Source organism: Myotis lucifugus, unplaced genomic scaffold (genome assembly GCF_000147115.1).
Source record: "Myotis lucifugus unplaced genomic scaffold, Myoluc2.0 scaffold_891, whole genome shotgun sequence".
In the NCBI taxonomy this organism is placed as follows: domain Eukaryota; kingdom Metazoa; phylum Chordata; class Mammalia; order Chiroptera; family Vespertilionidae; genus Myotis; species Myotis lucifugus.
The window spans coordinates 97,291-103,485 of NW_005871939.1; positions in this window are offsets into that span (position 1 = coordinate 97,291).

The following is a 6,195-nucleotide window of genomic DNA, read 5'->3' on the forward strand; positions in this document are numbered from 1 at the left end:
TGTCTCAGAGCGCGCGACCCCGCCCCAGCCGGGTCCACCAGGCAGTGCCCAGGAGCGCCCCGCAGAGCCCCTCCAGCAGCCGCCGCCCCATCCCCCGCCCCCGAGGATGACGCGCGGGAAGACCAGGCCGCACCCAGAGAAAGGGCTGGGGCGTTGGTCACTCCCGGGCCGAGGCCCACAGCCCCCCGCCCACCGCCGACCCCTTAGGCTCCGGCCCCCGAGCGGGGCGGGGACTCGGGACAGGCGGCGCCCAGGCCCGGCCTACCCACCCGCGGACCCGGAGAGCCGGTCGGCCAGGTCCGGGCGTCCCCCGCCGCAGACCTGGGGTGGACACACGCGCGGGGCCCCACGCGGGGACTCGCCTCGGCCCCGCCGTCCCTGAGGGTCCCGCGATCACCTGAAGGCCGGGCGCTCCCCTCCTGCCCGCACGTGGGCGTCCCGGCTGCCGGCAGGTCCCACTTGCCCGGGCAAGCCCCGCTCCGCCTGCCCGCCGATTGGTTCGCTGGACTGCAGCGCCCGCCTAAGACCCCTTTTGATTGGCTCTCTGAGAGACCCTGGCTCTCTGCGGATTGGCGCGCGACAGCAAAAGGGGCGGGATTCCTGGAGGGGCGTGGCTTGTGCTTCCAGCCGGACGCGCCCGCGGGAAATTTTAAAAAGGCCGGAGTGGAGGGGGCCTCCTTGCCCGTGGTCCTCTCCCGTCTCTGTCCCCGACTCCAGTGCACCCCGCTCCCTGGGTCGGGACGTGGCCTCCCGTGAGCATTGTGCCCCCAAAGGCAGCATGGCTGGCAGAGTTCACAGCGCTACCTCCTCGGTCGTCGTGGGCATTCGGTGAAATAATATACAGGATGGGCACTAAAGAAACATTTTTAATCAGATTTGCTCTTTCGGCGCTATTTTTTTTTAAGTTTATCCTTTTGCAATACTTTACTCATAAATTCTTACTGTGGCTGAGCGCTGGGATACACAGAATAGGATTCACAGTGCCTGACTAGTTGCTCAGATCTGGGCGGTGACAGCGTGGTTAACAGATGATCCGGTGCAACCCCCAAAATAACGAGAACAATCATAAACAGTTCACATTTATGGTGAGCCTGTGTGCCAGGCAATATGTGAGATGCTACCATTGTAATTTCCGGTTTACAGCTAAGGAAACTGACACTTGAAGTTAAGGAGAGCCCTGGCCGGGGTTGCTCAGTGGGTTGGGCGCAGTCCCATGCACTGAAAGGTTGCCAGTTCCATTCCTGGTCAGGGCGCATGCCTGGGTTGTGGGCTTTTCTAAGGAGAGGGAAGGAAAGTGTGTGTGTGTGGGGGGGGGGGGTAGGCAGTGTTCTTGCTGGTTCCCACAAAGATCTTGGTGTCAGTATGTTGAATCCTTCCGCATCCGCCGAATTCCTGTGGTGGGTCATCTCCTCTGTGGACAGGAAGTGGGATGTACTAAAATAGAGGTGTTTGTGTGGGTCAGAAGTCCAGGTTCTGTGCTCAGGTTCCTCAACACTGAGATCAAGATATCCCATGGCCTGCCCTGGCCCCGTAGCTCAGTTGGTTAGAACATCATCCTGATACACCAAGGTTTCGGGTTTGATCTCGATCAGGACACATACAAGAATCAAACAGCGAATGAATAAATAAGTAGAACAACAAATCAATCTCTCTTTCTGCCTCCTTCCTTTCCTCTTAAAAAAAAAAAATCTCCCATGGCCAGCCTTTTTTTCCTGAAACTTGGGGCCTTCCTCCATGCTCAGTCATGCTATTGGCTGAATTCACTTCCTTGCAGTTGTAGGACCGGGCCCCTATTCTGCAGACGGTCAGTTTGGGGTCCATCTCGGTTCCTAAACACGCTACTTTGTCATGTGGCTTTGTCCTTATGCCTCAGGTCCTTCTCATGCACTTTTAAAACAGATAATGTTGGTATCAAATTGCTGTGGTATTCAGACTTCATCGCATTCATTTAAGGACACTTTTTCAAAAAGATGGCAATACTGATGATACATCCTTTGTAACTACTTAGACTTATGATAAAAAATATTATAAAGCCAAAAAGTTAAAACTTCCCAGGCATACAATAGGGATGGCCCAATACTGGCATCATGACTGTGGATGGCAGTACCCCCAACCCCGCCATTAAGGACCTCAACCTTTTGTTCCTGGAGTGGAAGTCTCTCCTGCTCCCACAAAGACAGGGGCTCCTAGATAACAGAACCCCCTTTGAGCTGGGACTTGGTGGGAGAAAGCCCAGAACCCAAGCCCTGACCTTATGAACCCACCCTTTCCTCCCCCACCTTATCAACCCAGAAGCATTCGAGAGGAAGGACTTGATCTGTGTTGGGCTTACAAACCATGATTGCCCTAGTCCGACCGCCATCCCGCCCGCCTTGCGTATCTGTTTTGAGGACTGTTGGGGATGCTGCTGGCCCAGGTGCAGACGTGAAGGGGATGTCGCTCTGGCCATTTTTCAGAGCAGGGTTTCTCTGAGTGTGGTCCTCGACCAGCAGCCTGGGCATCACCTGGAAATCGCGTGGGCCTGTTGACTCGGAAACTCAGGGTGTGGGCCCAGAAATCTGACCCATCTGATTGACAGCTTCCTGACGCATGCTCACGTGTAAGATTTGTTGTCGAGAGTATGAAGCTGACAAAACTCTGGGAGCCAAATGCAAATCATTCATTCATTCCATTCGAGCAGATTCTCTATCTGCACCCGCGACCCAGCCTATCCCCCTATTTTCTACGGATGTTCGTTCCATTCCAGTTTCTTGACACACGAAATCTGTGGCCCAGTCTCGGCTGAACACTGGAATCGCTAGAGGAGCTTTGAAGAATACTGACGCTTGGGCCACACCCCGAGATTCTGACTTAACTGGTCTGGGGCGGGCCCTGAACTCAGCGATTGTCAAAGCTCACTGGACTGGGTGATCCAGTTTGCTGCCAAGGTCGGGAATCGCCACGAAGGCGCAGTTACCTACAGAGGCCACTAGAGGGAGCTGCTTCCCTGCTCATTCGGGGAGGCAGATGCGAGCCTGGAAAGATGACCGCTAGACCTGGTCCATGCAGTTAAGGTAAGGGGTTACCAGGTGCCCCGATCCCTGGCTTACCAACCCTTTCGTGTTCTGAGAATGTCTGTTTTGCTGATTGACCTAGAAGTAAGCAACACAACCTCTCTAAGCCTTGATTTCTGCATTTTTTAAAAATATATTTTATTGATTTTTTACAGAGAGGAAGGGAGAGAAATAGAAACATCGATCAGCCGCCTCCTGCACATCTCCCATTGGGGATGTGCCCGCAACCCAGGTACATGCCCTTGACCAGAATCGAACCTGGGACCCTTCAGTCCGCAGGCCGACCCTCTATCCACTGAGCCAAACAGGTTCCAGCGATTTCTGCATTTTTAAAACTGGGGGGGAGAGACGGGCTTGGCCTACATTCATTCTTTCAGTATACATTGAGTCTTGTGACATGTACAAGGTGCTGATCTGGGTATGGAAAGGATAAGCCTTCACATGGGACAAGACTCCGCCATGATAGGGGAGACGGATAGAGAGATGGTGGTTTTCATTCATTCCTACTTCATGGAGGGGGCCCGTGTGTGCCTTGAGCATGCCTCAGGAAGCTGTCAATCAGCTCAGTCCCATTTCTGGGCCCACCCCCCGAATTTCTGAAAGTCACGGAAGAGGAGGCAGGCTATTATTGGGCATGTACATATGCCATTACATATCATGACTCTCCTCTTGATTACCATAGCAACTAGCATGATTGATGTGACGAAGTCCACTTTACATGTGAGGAATCTGAGGCTCAGAGAGGTTAAGTGACTGGCCCAAAGTCACACAGCGCAAGCCAGGTCTGGAACCCAGGTGTGTCTGAGTTCCCCAACTTGGCCCCCCAGGAAGTGACCAGCTCCCTGTTTTACACCCTGGTTCATATCAACAGGGGCTCTCTTATCCATCTCTCCAGTCAGGCATGCACCCCAGTTTCCTTCCCAGATGTGTCTCTGAGGCAGGATCTCTCCCCCTTTTGTCTCCACAGCAGCTCAGGATGCTGAGGGCTGCCTGGGAGAAATGGCCCTTCCCTCCTGTTCCCCTCCTGCTCCTCCAGGCCCCTCTTCTCCAGCGAAGGACAGACACCCGCTGACTCGCACCAATTTGCAGTCTTCTCAAGTGCGAATGAGATTTCTAATGGGACCAGCTGCCTCCTGGCTTCAGGCAGGGCTAGAAGGGAAGAGGACACTAAGAGGCAGGAAGGGGGAAGAAAAGAGCAGTTTGTTGGAGCTGAAGGAGCCACGCGGTAGCAACAGCAGAAGTGAGGGGCTGATTTGACTCAGAGAGGTTGAGTGCCTGGCCAGAGGTCACACAGCGAGCAAGTGGTCCAGGTGGCGGAGCTCAGCTCACGGCTGCAGTTTTAGGGCTCCCTCAAGGAATACAACTCCCAACCGGAGTTAGATTTATAAAAGCTTTCGTGTTCTTTTTTTTTTTTTTTTCCATCTTTTAACATTCTTTTTTTTTATTGATTGATCAATGGAAGCATTCGTGTCCTAAAGGAAAGACTTTCCCCGAACTTCTCTGCCTCTGGATGCTGTGATCAGCCCTTCCCTTCTCTGGCCTCAGGGCCCCTGGGTGCCGTGTGCCTGGCATGTGGGTGGAGGAGGAAATACACTTGCAAAGGGGCGGAGAGGGCATTTGAATTTGTTGCTTGAAAACTGTGTCCCTGAAGGGCCTCCTCCCTGGGACTTGGGGACCAGCTTAGGACCCCGAAGGGGACGCGAGCAAACAGGCCGGGAGGTGGGGTTTATGATCGCTGCTTCCGCTGCCGTGGGGAGTGGCTCCATACAGGTTAGGGGACAAGGCTCCCCACCACGTCCCCCACCCCCCAGTTTTTCCCTTGGTGACACCTCCGGGCTCCAGGCAGATTCTGGAGCCAAGAAGTTCCCTATGCACAGTCCCCTCTCCGTCCCGGAGGCACCAGACCAGCTCCAGGCCGCCTGTGTCCCCCATGTGGCTGCCAGGGCACCCAGCACCCTCGTGTCGGGGAGCGCGAGCCCCTGGGTGTGGGCTACAGGGCGCTCCTCCTGCGGGTGCCCACCCCCAGCCGGCTGCTGCTGCGGGTTCCCACCCCCAGCCGGCTGCTGGGCACATCAGTGAGCCATTGAGAGGAACGCTGTCCTCGGTGGGTGTTGTGGTAGCTCCTGTCCTTGTTTCAGGAAGATGCCCCCCGGGTGCACTGCCCAGGGGCGTCCAGGGCGGTCTCCAGAGGTACTGCCCAGGGGCGTCCAGGGCGGTCTCCAGAGGTGCTTTCTAGGAGACAGAGGAGGGAGGGGGAACCAGCCAGGACCCGCGGCCCCCGCTGCCCCGCCGCCAGGGCCCACACCATGCGGCAGACTGGGACTTGTTGCTGATGCAGCGAGACAACAACAAAATCACTAGTCTTCCAGATGGGGCTGGCCGTCCAGGGCGCCCCGCTGCTTCCCAGAGGCGCTGGGGACCCGGGGCCCGCCCCGTCCCCCTGGTCAGCCGCCCAGCGCCCCCACCACCCAGCCTATCTTCCCCCCACCTCAGCTGTCTCTACAGCCTCTGCTCAGAACTGTGGGCAGGGGTGTTGTTATTTTGATTTTTTCCAGAGTTTAACATACTTTTTTTTAAAAATTGGTTTCAGAGAAGAAGGGATAGGGGGAGAGAGAGAGAGAGAAACATCAATGATGATAGAGAATCATGGATCGGCTGCCTCCTTGCACACTCCACCCCTGGGCGTCGAGCCCGAAAACCGGGCATGTGCTCCGGAGTGGCTAATCAAAAGGTGAACTCGGATTCTAGGTTCAAGCTTACTTCCTTCAATAAAAAAACTGTGGTTTTGAAGGAAGGCCGGGGCGGGACGCAGTGGCGAGGCGTGCCCGAGTAGGCAGGAGGAACAAAATGCCTGCGGGAATAGGAGGCTGCTGATTCAGCAGGTTTGAGTGAGCCGCCGTATTCTAAGAAGCAGGGTGTGAGGGGGGGGGAAGCGGAGTTGGTTGGTTTGGTTTTGTGCGAAGACCCCAAAAAAAACTTTTAATTATCTTTTTTTTTTTTTGATTTGGTTGCCTTTCTGCTCCTGCTCTTTTCGTTTTGTTTATTTTGTTGTAAAGTAGAAAAAAGATGCAAGATTATTATAAAAGTTTTATTCATTATTTTTTGTTATTTTTTAAGTAAAGAAGATAAAAAACAAGCACAC